Source organism: Oncorhynchus mykiss, chromosome 16 (assembly GCF_057628025.1).
Source record: "Oncorhynchus mykiss isolate SJ-2025 chromosome 16, ASM5762802v1, whole genome shotgun sequence".
NCBI classification, from domain to species: Eukaryota; Metazoa; Chordata; class Actinopteri; order Salmoniformes; family Salmonidae; genus Oncorhynchus; species Oncorhynchus mykiss.
Window position 1 is genome coordinate 22,776,000 of NC_143037.1, and position 14,334 is coordinate 22,790,333.

The 14,334-nt window shown below is 39.5% G+C and overlaps 1 protein-coding gene across 1 annotated transcript in view; it reads left to right on the top strand.

Annotated features, from left to right (window-relative positions):
* Nucleotides 1-738: 738 nt before the first annotated feature.
* Nucleotides 739-14,334, top strand: part of zgc:56095 (ferritin) — a 30,808-nt gene continuing 17,212 nt past the window's right edge. Inside the window, exon 1 of the mRNA XM_021565263.3 lies at nucleotides 739-860. The gene's annotated coding sequence lies outside the window, so the exon portion shown is untranslated. The remainder of the gene's footprint in view (nucleotides 861-14,334) is intronic.

Sequence of the window (14,334 nt, forward strand, 5' to 3'; positions counted from 1 at the left end):
ATTGTGTGTAGATGGGTGAGAAAAAAATATTTTATCCATTTTGAATTCAGGCTGTAACACAACAAAACGTGAAATAAGTCAAGGGGTATGAATACTTTCAGAAGGCATTGTAGTGTCCAGGCACCCCATTTTAATTATGCTGTTTGACCACTGTAAAAGGCCAGCAACACTCTGTATTTTTCAGAGCCCCATGAAATGACACCATACAAAGACTATACAGACCCTATTTAGTACTCTCCAGCCAACTTTTACATTGGCACAAATACTAGTTTTTTCTCTATATATGTAATGCATATACAGTGATTTGCATTAAGGACAATGTAATGGGCAGAGTAAAAGTTCAGCAACACTCAGAGCCCTTTGAAATGTACAAAATATATAGATTCTACAGACCCTATTGAGTACTCCTTACCCCTCTTTTACGTTGGCACAAATAATAGTTTTTTCTCTATAAGACCATATGTAATACATACACAGTAGTGGAGGCTGCTGAGGGGAGGACGGCTCATAATAATGTCTAGAACGTTCCAGTTTATATTATGAGCAGTCCTGCCTTCAGCAGCCTCCACTGATATACAGTGATTTGACCTCCAAACATGTTTTAAAACCCAGATTGTATGTCACCTAAATATGAACACATATGAATCATTGTTAATGTCTAGACATGCGTTTTTCATACATCATTAATAAATACAGGTTAATGACACTTTTCTACTTTTATTTATGACCATTTCTGACGTTCCGTGACCCGGAAGTACTTATTTAATGTTGTTGACGGGTCAACGTTGAAAAGTCTCTGCAAGATAGTGCAGTTTCTCAAATAAACTAACGTTTCTAGTGATTAGAAACAAAGGGAGAACGTAAGTAGAACATTCTGGTACCTCAGTATTCGATATGTCAATGCAATTAGCTGGAGGTTTACAAGTATTTGTGTGAGACAGTTTTTAAAATCGTTTGCAGTGGCTAGCGAACGTTAGCTAATATTGATTTGGGTAACACCAACAACCTAGTCATTAGCTACTTATCTATCTCAAATGTGCCTTATCAGAGAACTACACCCATGTTGGTGGCCTAGCCAGTTGCTCTGCATTCCTCGTGCTCGTCTGTTAGCTAACTAACGCTAATTACGTGCTGTAACGTTAGGTCACTCTCACTGTCGTGCATATATATAGCATTCTGTTGGTGGCAAGAATTTTATATAATTTTACATTTAAAAACTCTTAAGTGTTGAACCAGGTATAGTTTTTTTGTACCCGTTCATAAACCATGTTCAATGGAATTGGTACATCTCAAATCTCTTCCCATTTATTTTGCAACGTTTATGGCGCAGCTGTCAACATTGTTGTCCTCAAATTAAACTGATATATATTGAGGAGGCCAAGATGGCGGCTTGAACATACGCTATTTTTTACCGAGCTCCGCAACAAAATTCAGAAAGATTGTGGAAAAACAAGTTTACAGTCATCACTATTACTGTTTTTATTTGTTCAATATATAATTACTTTCCTGTGACTGGAATAAGACTTTGATAATTTATTTCGGCATGACCATGCTAAGTCGTGACAAAAATAGAAAGGAAGAAGCTAGCCGTTCCATTGCTAATCAACAAGAGAGAAACGTGCTTATAGACAACTGCCATAACTACGCTTGCCCTATGGATAATATCATACTTTCGAATGCTGTTGAAGATTACGAATTCCCCCCCTTTACCGGTTACTCCGTGCAAACCTCCACCCTCCAAAAACCCCAACATTAACTCTGGCATCGTGGCTACCCTCTCCTTACTCATCAACTCCAGGTCTGACGCCACTGAGAAAATGGTAGGCACGACCACCATGGTTATCGAAGGCTTGAAAAAGACTGGAGTTTGTATGTGGTGAAATCAAGGATGTGGAAAAAATAATAACAATGTCTACCATAGACGTCTCACTGATCTGGAACAATACACAAGAAGATGGAACCTGAGACTCCACGGATTGCCAGAGGTGGAGAATGAGGATGTGCGAGGAGAGGCTATCCGCATCTGCCAAGAAGTTATGCCTGCAGAGAAGAACAAAGTTGGTGGTACCATGGACGTTGTGCATCGCCTCGGCAAGAAGCAACAGTAAAACAATTCAAGACCAAGGGGTATCATCATCCTCTTCATTGCCAGATTATACAAGGATGCTGTCTGGAAAGCTGATAGGAAGAACGCCTTCCTTCAGAGCCATGGTATGCGTTTCGCCGAGCATCTCAGCCCAGAGGACATAGAAAGAAGGAACAAGTTGTGGCCAAAGATCAAGAAAGTACGAAATAAGGCTTACTTCGGAGGACGACGCTTCGCCAACGGTTCAGAAATCCATATTCCTCCCTAAAATCTCACCAGAAGGAACAGATTGATGGTTTCGGCCATGGTATTCTCATTTTCCTTGTATTGTTTACTTTACCTAACAAGCATCAGGTGACAATTTTTCGGAATACTCAGGAATAGTTTGGTCTTGTATGACGAGAAGGCCTATTTTGTTTACAAACTTACGAAGAAGACAAAGTTGTATTTATTTTTTATGTATACAGTAACTAAGATACGTTTTTTTAAAGAGCAAACAGGTCTACTCTGACTTTACACGGTTGTTCTATTTAGTTATTAATACTTATTTCCAAGTGAAAAGGGTCTTAGAAACATGTATGTAAAACATTTTTTATTCCATTTTTTTATGATCAGTTTTCATATGCACTTAAAGTAGTAGGTACCCTTTTAATTTAAATTATTATTTTGTATTTTCTCAGAATAGTTCCTGATTCCACTAAAGAGGGTTTTTAGTCTCTTACTACAAAGAACCCTTGGTTTGGTCTTGAACATAATTTTCAGTTGAGTTGAATTTCAAAAGCCGGACAACATCTAGCTTGGAGTTTATGGAATAAGCTATTTTCACTTAGTTGACTTAAATGGTGAAGATCTCGGTTCCTTATCTCTTACGTTCACTGCTCCTACGTTTTTGACGACTCCTACTACAGTTTATACTTTATATAATCTTTGTTTTGTCTTTGTCTATAGTTTATCTTAATGCTAGGGTGTTACGAAACAATGCACAAGGCCTTATTTTTATTTGCTCAACAATTTCAAAGAGATTTTTGCTTTTTTCAAGAGTCTCACTCCATTTTGGCTGATGCCAACTTCTGGAGGTCACAGTGGGGCAACGATATTTGGCTTTCCCATGGATCTGAACGCACTGCTGGTGTCATTACAATGAAAAATCCCTTTGGTAATATTCTACACTCAGAATGTGACCCCTTTGGTCACTTTATTTGTCTTGTGATCAATTACAATGACATTATGCTCCTTATTGTAAACTTCTACGGGTACAACACCAAACATGAGAATGATGAGTTGCTTGAATCTATAGAGAAACATATATATACTTCATTGGTTATCTAAATTTCCGAGTTTATTATTATTGATAGGAGGGGACTTTAACATTACTATAGATAATTCAACTGATAGATGGCCCCCAGGTAGGCCAACCAATCAGAATTTGGGTTTAATACTTTTTATGGAAAAGTTTGATCTTACTGATATATGGAGAGAGAGGTTTCCTGCTGACAGATCATTCACTTGGAGTAACAAAACAGGTTCCAGACAATCCAGAATAGATTTTTGGCTTATATCCAAATGTATTGATAGTGAGTATGTTACTACAAGTATTTGTACTACTCCCCTCACAGACCATAGGGCCATTTACATTGATATCAAAATATTTCCCCCTGATACTAACCTTGGTAGGCCATCCTACTGGAAGCTAAATAGCTCATTATTAAATAATGATATAGTTAAGATTGAGGGTAAAGATCTGCTTTCACACTTTTGGGAAAGGGCTTGTGAAGAAAAATCTTATTGCAAGAACTGGGAGCTCTTTAAATTTGAAGTGTCCAAATACCTTAGAAAATATGGTAGTAATCTTGCTAAGACCAGAAGAGCTGAGGAGGAAAAGGTGATCATTAAGAGAACTTCCCTTTCTCAGAGGTCCCCAGCCGGCCTCTCGGGAGGAGAGGATGGAACTTTTTGAGTTACAAAATAAACTGGATAATACAGTGGGGCAAAAAAGTATTTAGTCAGCCACCAATTGTGCAAGTTCTCCCACTTAAAAAAATGAGGCCTGTAATTTTCATCACAGGTACACTTCAACTATGACAGACAAAATTAGAAAAAAAATCCCGAAAATCACATTGTAGGATTTTTAATGAATTTTTAATGAATTGCACCAGTCTGGGAAGACTGAATCTGCAATAGGTAAGCAGCTTGGTTTGAAGAAATCAACTGTGGGAGCAATTATTAGGAAATGGAAGACATACAAGACCACTGATAATCTCCGTCGATCTGGGGCTTCACGCAAGATCTCACCCCGTGGGGTCAAAATGATCACAAGAACGGTGAGCAAAAATTCCAGAACCACACGGGGGGACCTAGTGAATGACCTGCAGAGAGCTGGGACCAAAGTAACAAAGCCTACCATCAGTAACACACTACGCCGCCAGGGACTCAAATCCTACAGTGCCAGACTTGTCCCCCTGCTTAAGCCAGTACATGTCCAGGCCTGTCTGAAGTTTGCTAGAGAGCATTTGGATGATCCAGAAGAAGATTGGGAGAATGTCATATGGTCAGATGAAACCAAAATATAACTTTTTGGTTAACTCAACTCATTGTGTTTGGAGGACAAAGAATGCTGAGTTGCATCCAAAGAACACCATACCTACTGTGAAGCATGGGGGTGGAAACATCATGCTTTGGGGCTGTTTCTCTGCAAAGGGACCAGGACAACTGATCCGTGTAAAGGAAAGAATGAATGGGGCCATGTATCGTGAGATTTTGAGTGAAATCCATCAGCAAGGGCATTGAAGATGAAACGTGGCTGGGTCTTTCAACATGACAATGATCCCAAACACACCACCCGGGCAACGAAGGAGTGGCTTCGTAAGAAGCATTTCAAGGTCCCGGAGTGGCCTAGCCAGTCTCCAGACTGAAAATCTTTGGAGGGAGTTGAAAGTCCGTGTTGCCCAGCAACAGCCCCAAAACATCACTGCTCTAGAGGAGATCTGCATGGAGGAATGGGCCAAAATACCAGCAACAGTGTGTGAAAACCTTGTGAAGACTTACAGAAAACGTTTGACCTCTGTCATTGCCAACAAAGGGTATATAACAAAGTATTGAGAAACTTTTTGTTATTGACAAAATACTTATTTTCCACCATAATTTGCAAATAAATTCATTAAAAATCCTACAATGTGATTTTCTGGATTTTCTTTCTTCTCATTTTGTCTGTCATAGTTGAAGTGATGAAAATTACAGGCCTCATTTTTTTAAGTGGGAGAACTTGCACAATTGTTGGCTTACTAAATACTTTTTTGCCCCACAGTGGGGGAGAACAGAATTCATCCTATTTCTTTAGACTTCAGAAATTTCACTCTACAAATAACACTATCCATAAGTTAAACATTGGTGTTATTACAGATGACCAAAATTAATCGCTAAATACTGTAGCAATTTTTACAGAAAATTGTATAGCTCTACGTACTGTCAGGAATCCACAGATATGATTTTTGACTCCACTGAATAATGTTCACTATCAGTGATATAGAATCTAAACAGTGTGAACCCATCAAAGTTGAGGAGATTATAGTCTATCAAACATCTAAAGAACAATAAATCACCAGGTGTTGATGGAATTCATCAGAATTTTACAAATTATTTTCTGAACAAGTAGCTCCCTTCCTATTTGATGTCTTTTTAGAGTATTAAAAACAATGTTCTCCCTCCTACAATGAGTCTGGTTAATAACACTGATACCTAAGCCTAAAAAAGTACTGCTCATCGATAACTGGCGTCCAATTTGTAGTCTTAATAATGACTACAAGATATTAGCCTTACTACTTGCAAAAATAATTAAAGAAGTCCTGAATGCAATCATTGATGAAACACAGTCTGGCTTTATGAGGAACAGACATATTTCTAACAATATCAGACTAGTATTAGACATACTTGACTACTCAGACCTAATAACCGAGGATAGCTTCATATTTTTAGATTTTCATAAAGCATTTGACACAGTAGAGCTTCAGTTCCTCTTCCACTCTCTTGAGAGACTTGGCTTTGGGGATTGTTTTTCTATATGGCTATTAAGACTCTCTATACAAATGGTAACAGCTCTATCAAATTAAAGTATGACACCTTGCCTAGATTTGAGTTAAAGAGCAGAATTAAGCAAGGTTGTCCTATCTCTCCGTACCTGTGTTTATTAATCACACAAATTCTTTAAATAATAGTCCTGTACAAGGTATTTCCATAGCTCGTAAAGAAATTGTTATAAGCCAGCTGGCTGACGATACTACACTTTTTTCCTGAAAGATGCTAACCAAATACCCATATCGATCAATTTGATACAATCCTTTTCCAAAGCGTCTGGTCTACATTTTAACATTAATACATGTGAACTCATGCCTGTCAGAGATTGTGTGACACCTTCATATTATGGTATTCCAGTAAAAGAAGAACTTACCTATTTAGGCATAACCATTACAAAAAATCAGAAGTCTAGAGGCTTACTAAATTTTAACCCTCTTATTTAAAAAAAAAAAAACAGAAGAAGCTAAATCAATGGCTACAGAGGGACTTATCTTTTAAAAGGAAGTCCGAATAACTTCAGCCTTGGTTATCTCTAGACTAACATATGGCGCTCTCTTTTATATCTTGACAGTAAAATAAGCAAGGAGATAGACCAGATGATTTTCTACTTTCTGTGGAGAAACCATACCCATTACATTAGGAAAAATGTTGTATTGAACACTTATGAGAATGGTGGGCTGAATTTTCTGGACTTTACTACCTTAAATAATAGTTTTTAAGATCAATTGTATAAAACAATTCCTAAGAAGACACACTTCTATGTGTAATTTTATTCCTCATGTCTTCTCTACTTTTGGTGGCCTTAACTTCATGTTGGTTTGCAATTATAATATTGACAAAGTTCCTGTGAAACTTTCTGCTTTTCATCGGCAGATTTTCTTGTCATGGTCCTTAAAACCCTTTCATGCTTGAGTTTCAAATATCTCTAACGGTCGCCCCAGCGGGAGTTTTTTTTTATGCACGTGATGTTAGCATGTTCTCTCCATTCCAGAATGTGATTGATACGTAATAGTGCATTTAATCCGCGCTGCCCTCAAACTAAAAGCACGCAGCCCGTTTTTATTTATAGGCTGTTTCAACTTCAATTTCAAATGAATTTCTAACAAGTTTTTATTTTCTAAGAACAGTTTGAATTTAGGTGTGTTCCACCTCATTCATTCTCATAAAAATTGTAATTTTTACTTTTGTGGACAATTTAATATTTGGGACATTTCTGACCCGGACAAAATTCCCCAAGCACTTCCGAATTGTTTGTGCAGTTCAAGTCTGCAGACATTTGCTCATCTCCCGTCAGAACAGGATCTGCACACGTGTTCACATTTTCCATCTGTTGCCCTCATTGCAGTCATTGTTTTCATTACTAATAATAACTTTGGAAATGTGTGTTTCTATCAAAGTGCATTATTACGTTGTAATAGTTTCTGTATGTTTCTATTGTAGCGTACTGTATGTATGGAGCATAATATATTTGTGTATATTCTTTATAACCGCGGACACGTGAGGTAACGTTACTCATTTTATAACCTTCATGGTGTTATAGTCAATCGTACTTATGCAGCTAGCTACTTTCTTCTATCAGCTCTGTAAAACAATGCTAATTGCATCAGAAGTATTATCTTGTGATGTATTTTGAAGCTACATGACCTTATGACTCCCAAGTGGCACAGCGGTCAAAGGCACGGCGCATCCGTGCTAGAGGCGTCACAACAGACTCCCTGGTTCAAATCCAGGCTGCGTTTCTATCAAGGTAAGTTATAATAGTTTCCGTATGCCGTTTCTGCTGTAGCTCACTATGTATGGAGCATAATATATTTGTGTATATTCTTTATAACCGCAGACACGTGAGGTAATGTTACTCATTTTATAACCTTCATGGTGTTATATTCAATCTTGCTTAGGTAGCTAGCTACATTCTTCTATTAGCTCTGTAAAACAATGCTAGTTGCGTCAGAGAAGTATTAGCTTGTGTTGTATTTTGAAGCTACCCTGGCCTTATGACTCCCAAGTGGTGCAGCGGTCTATGCCACTGCTAGAGGCATCACTACAGACACCCTGGTTCAAATCCAGGCTGTATCACAACTGGCTGTGATTGGGAGTCCCATAGGGCAGCGCACTATTGGCCCAGTGTTGTCTGAGTCTGGCCGGTGTAGGCCGTTATTGTAAATAAAAATGTTAAATAAATAAAAAATATGACCATAGTTTGTGTATTTGGTCTATTCAGCATAGCTCTGTTCTGCCCTGCCTTGCCCCTTGTGGAGCTCAAAAGTTAGTTTCTTACTGTTATAACTGAAATCTGATTTTGTCAATGCAATAAACTATTTTTTAGCAGTGTTTTATGTTACTTATTTGTAATATTGCTATATTCTAATTAATATTTCCTCCTTTATTCTGTACTTTCAGAAACCACAAACAGTATTTGCCAATATCATAACTGGAATTGGACATCTTTGGAGCTGAAGATTGAGGCCAGCTTTTGTATGCTAACCTACACTCCTTAACAGTTGTACTGGATGAAAACACAGCAAGAAAACACACAGGCCAATATGTAATAGTCGTCTATTTTATTGCAGTATTGGTAGTTGGTTCAACAACAACTTGTTTTACTAGAGGACACAACTGAATATGCATTACCCATGCAGTGACTGAACAACAACTGCATTTCCACCCTCATCTCTAAAGGCATAGTATCATGGCAGGTCACCTGTCAGGTCAGTCAGTCACTTATTGCTGCAGATGTGCTCAATAATGCTTGAGCATGTGATACTCCTCAAAGCATGGTGAAATACATAGAGGTGTATCACAAGATAAACACATGTATTTTGTCATCTTCCTCTGTTTACTTCTCCTGGCGCCAGACAGGCAGACTTTGCAGTGCCTCCGTGTGCGACTACCTTGAGCAGCAGTTTGAGGGACTTTGCAGGGAAAATGCCGTGCAGTGAGGCGTAGGGGATTGTCTACAGCAGTGCGACCCCCAGTGGATGGGCGCCAAGGGGTGTGGTGCTCCTCCAGCAGCTCTCTCATTAACTTCTCTCTGTACTTTTGGTAGGTAATTACTTTACCTATGAGGGAGTGGAGAGGATGAGGATGATGAGGCAGTGGGTAGGTGGGTGAGATATTGTCACTATAATTGCGTAATGGATTTATGTGAACAGTACATCCAGTTACAAAAATACCTTGTTCAGTAATCATCTCACCCGTTAGTTGGCGGTGAACTATGCTGCCGTTGAGGACAGCAGTGTCGACCAGGTGGAAAAAATATCTTCTTATACCACTTGGTCATATTCAGAGTGCATTCCACAAAGCTGTTTATCATGTCCGCCTTATCCACGGCCCCCATTTTGAGGTTATAGTCAAGCACACAATCTGGTTTGATCTTTCTCTCTCCCGTCAGGTGGTCCACCTTCCCTGTGGCCGACATGGTTGCTGTATGGACAGTGGAGAGGACAAGGACGTCTCGTTTGTCATGCCACTTTACTGCCAGCTGTTGACCGTTCTCCTGGAACTCCACCTCCCCTCTCTGCATCTTCCTGCATCCGTATGCCGGAATCCCCTTCCTGTTCGACCTGACTGTGCCACAGGCCCCTGTGCTGTTGGAGAGCAGATGCTGTGGAAGAGTGTGGGACTGCTGTACCAATTGTCCACGTAAGTCCCTTGCCGAGATGAGGAGCCAGCATAGTCATCACCACGGACCCGGACACCCCAAGCCCCTCATAATGTTGGATGTCAGTGGTGGACCCTGTGTAAACTATAATATCCTAGACAAATCCTGTCTTCACGTCGCACATGACAAAGAACTTCACTCCAAACCCGTGCCTTTTGGCGGGAATATATTGACAGAACGCCAGCCTACCTTTCCATAACGTCAGGGACTCATCAATGCATAGGTCCTTGTATGGCACAAAGACACAACCAAATGCTGATGTCAGGCTGATAAGAACATTTCCTATTTTGTATAACGGGTCACTTAGGATGGCAGTAGCATTGTTGACAAAATGCAGGCATCGCAGCAGAACTAGGAAGCGGTCTTGGGAAAAGAGGTTTGCAAAGAAGGGAGTTGCGAACATAGGGTCTGTGCTCCAGTATTCTCTTAGGGAGTTCTTCTTTACTATTCCCATGAGAAGGACTGGCACCAGGAAGGTATACATTTCACTAATTGTGGTTGTCACCCATTTAGTGAGTTTCCCCCTCACTACTGGCTCTCTCTTCTGTAGCTCCAAGGCATAGCGATTGGTCCCCTCTACTGTTTCCCACCAACTCATCTGTCAGAAACCACTTGACGCACTCTGCCTCAGTTGGAAATGGCAAGGGGCGTTGCACTCCAGACTGCAAACAGCAGGGCCAGGAGGGGTGAAATGACTGGCGGCCTTCCAGCTATCACAGAACTCCTGTACTTCATCCACTATCGGTGTGCCTCCATTGCCACCAGGATCTTCAAAGGGACCTGGTACTTCGTCAGTGGACAAGGGAAATTCAGATTCAGGGTTCTCAATGGCTACAAGGTTGGGGGGCAGCTCCTTACTGTCACTGTCAGAATCTGATTCCTGACTTTCAGACTCATTGTCATAATTTTAAAAAATCTCCAGAATTTCCATATTTGTGAGTTGTCTCCTTTTCAAAGACATTTCTAATGCTACAGCTTAGCTCACTAGCTACATACATAAACAACAACAGTGAATGGCACAGAGTGAGATGGTACGTGGTTAACTGCCGGCACGCGCCACTTGTATCAATAAATCACTATCAAATTTTTTTTCGTGTGGCAATTATTTGTGTATTTACTGTCTTATTCACACGTTTTAAATTCTAGGTGACAAATCATGCATTCCGATTCTTGCATAGATTGTAATGGGCACATATTATGTGTAAAATACTTTTTTGAAGGTTGTACTGATTATGAGCTAAGCCAATTCCAGCTGTGTAGCCATGTTTGTTGACATGCAATACATTATGGGTTTCACGTAATCGTCTGTTTGACCAAAGATGTTATAACAAAATGAAGTAAGTGTTCACTCATTTTTTTTTTGAGGACTTCCGGAAATGAATGGTGGGATGTGAACGACGGTAGCTTCAACATGCATACTATAAACAGACCAAACTCATCTTGTCATCTTCAGGTTTCTGCGAGGAAAAAATGCATGGCTGCGCGCTGAAACTAATCGTCGGATTATTTTCGATTTCTAGAAAGTTTTACCTAATTATTTCGATCAATGGTGAGCTCACCCGTGATGTGATTAATTGTATATAGTAATTGCTATTAGCTAATTCATATTGTAGTTTATGTCAGCCGAGAGTTAGAAAATATGACTGTTTGTGTTGGGTCAATCTTTCCTCAGCGCTAGGACAAATGTAGCCTACATTTTTCTGGTTAGGATGATTGTCTTATGCTATAGATGTTCACAGAAGCATCTGAACATTGCATCCAAAAATAAGCTGCTTACATTCTGGACATTTTATTTATTTCACCTTTTATTTAACCAGTTAGGCAAGTTGAGAACAAGTTCTCATGTACAATTGCGACCTGGCCAAGATGATAAAGCACAACTTTGTAAGGACTGTGTTTGTGTAAATAGTTTCTGAAAAAAGTGTGACCAGCTCAAATGCTTATTGTTGCGTCATTCGAAACTGGCCGTTCTAAATGAGTGTTCTAATCACACGGGGTGTGATCGTACGCTTCAGGGACCACTGTAGAACGATTTCATTTATAAGCAGAATTTTTCTCCACACATTATATATGGAACAATCTGGATATATTGTATACAAATTATTCTTTGTTTTTAGAATATAAGTTCTGAAATAATATCCTATTGGTGAGCCAACTGGTAAACGCAGAGGGTATTTTACTCAGTTATAAGGAATTCTTATCACTTTACAAGGTCCCTGTAACACCTAAACATTTTGCAATTGTCTTAGATGCCATTCCCTCAGGTGTTGCTTTATTATTCAGGAACGTGGAACAAGACCTGACCCTCAGAGCCTACCTTCTGTTGAACCTGTTGACTCATCAGGAGGAAAGATTTGTTTCTCTTTTGTGTCCATTCAACAATAGAAATACGAACCTTGTTTCAGCAGGATGTTGTATCTATACCTTATGTCATGCCTTATTGGAATGGATTTATTGATAATATCTGTTGCAAAAAAAGTTTGGCTGTTGCCATACACATTTTAAGGAAGTTTTGTTTTTAAAAATATTAATAAATATTTTCCTGCCAACCACTACATGAAGTTTAAGGAAAACATCAACTCAAATTGCTCCTTTTGTAATGACCACCCAGAAACAGTGTTGCATCTTTTTTGGCATTGTATTCATGTAAGAGAACTGTGGCAAGACATCAGATTTATAATTGAACACATTCATGAGGATCTTGCACTATTGTAGAGAGATGTACTGCTTGGATTCTTTACCTATGATAGAAATAAGCTGAAACATTTTTGTCATTAATTTCAATATTCTTTTGGCCAAATTTCATATTCACAAATTTAAATTTACAAGCAAAACACATTTTCATACCTTACAAAAAGAAATGGAACTATTTTAAGACAATTAATAATTAAATACAAAAAAGCTGTTAGAATAATAAGTATGTCCCTTAAGGTCCTTGTGTAATGTGATATTGTACCCCCTAGCCCAATTGTCCTTTGTATATTATTTATATATACTTGTGTTCCCACATGTACTTCCTGTATTGATTTGTTGTTAATAAAATGAAACTGGTAAATGTTTCTATTTATGCCAGTTCCTTTCAGCCATTTGGACATGCCTTTTTATGTCCAGGATTCTAGATATGTTAGACCAGGGGTACTTAAATACTATTTTAGAAGGTACGGTCACACACATCCTAGCTACTGGTAGCTCAAAGGCTGGCAGATGGTGGTGATACTATAGTCCTTTAATCTTACCTTCCAAAGGGAATGCAAAGATTTTAATAACCAAACCAAGATGGACCACAGCCTGTATTTTCCAATGGGAACAGATGAGTCATAGTGGGAAGAACAAGCAAGAAGGTGGGCAGAGCCAAGCACGAGCTAGCGATATCCTATTGGCCCGTTCTAGCATACAACTGTGTTTTCCGTTAGGGAAGCCCTGCTCTGTGAAATGCATGTGCAATAACTCAATTCAACTTTGCACTCCTAAACAAGACATTTTAAAACTTCGGCAAAGGCTAAAGTCTACAAAACTTAGTCCACTCTGTTCATAACAGATTATAGTTTTGGGAACTGAACTATTGATATGTTTCATTTGCAAAATGTAGTACAATCTCTTTCCATCTTCTCCCCACTGCCCGTCAGTGGGCTTCCTCGTGGAAACGCCAAGCGGATGCTTCATCTTTATACATCCAGTGAAATGTCTCTTAAAAAATCTGGGGAAAAAACATACAATACACTTGCAGTGAAGCCACTCAACAACCAAATCACATTCATCTAACAGACTCCCATCCACAGCGTTCTGTGGGGAATGTATGCCGCCGGCTATACACTCAAATGCCTGTGTACCGGTTCGTTGTCTATAGAGGCTGCAAATGCGTTGATTTACCACCTCCAACTCGATTTAATGGCAATAAGGCAGAAAAAAACGTGGGAAATATGGGCAGCAGGTAGCCTAGTGGTTAGATCGTTGGGCCAGTAACCGAAAGGTCAGCTCGGGGATTTGGTCTAGCAACAAGGTCAAAATCTGTCATTCTACCCCTGAACAAGGTTCTTAGGCCGTCATTGTAAGTAAGAATTTGTTCTTAACTGACTTGCCAGGTTAAATTAAATTCATATTTTCTTTGTGAAACACCATTTTCCATGCTAAAGTGGCTAATGCTACTTCCTGATATTGCGCCCCATGTCGAGCCTGGGGTCAACATGTTCTACAACCTGATTGGCTGAACGCAATAGCAACATCCAGGACTAGCATTCCTAGGCATTACCCATTATCCAGTGTGGTGAATAATGTGTAATGACTTCCCGCCGTCAAATTGAGTTCTAGGAGAAAGTCATCAGATTTGCAGCCTGACTGGAGAATGCTTTAGGTACGAACCGGTCCACGGGGATACATGTACTAGCCGGCGGCATGCATTCCCTTCGGGTGGTAAGATGGAAGGCCTCAATGTGGCCATCTGCCGGTCTTTGGCCTAACTAGGTGACAAAGGTCCAAATGGATAGTGTAATTTGTCAGTGTAGTAACAAACCCCCAC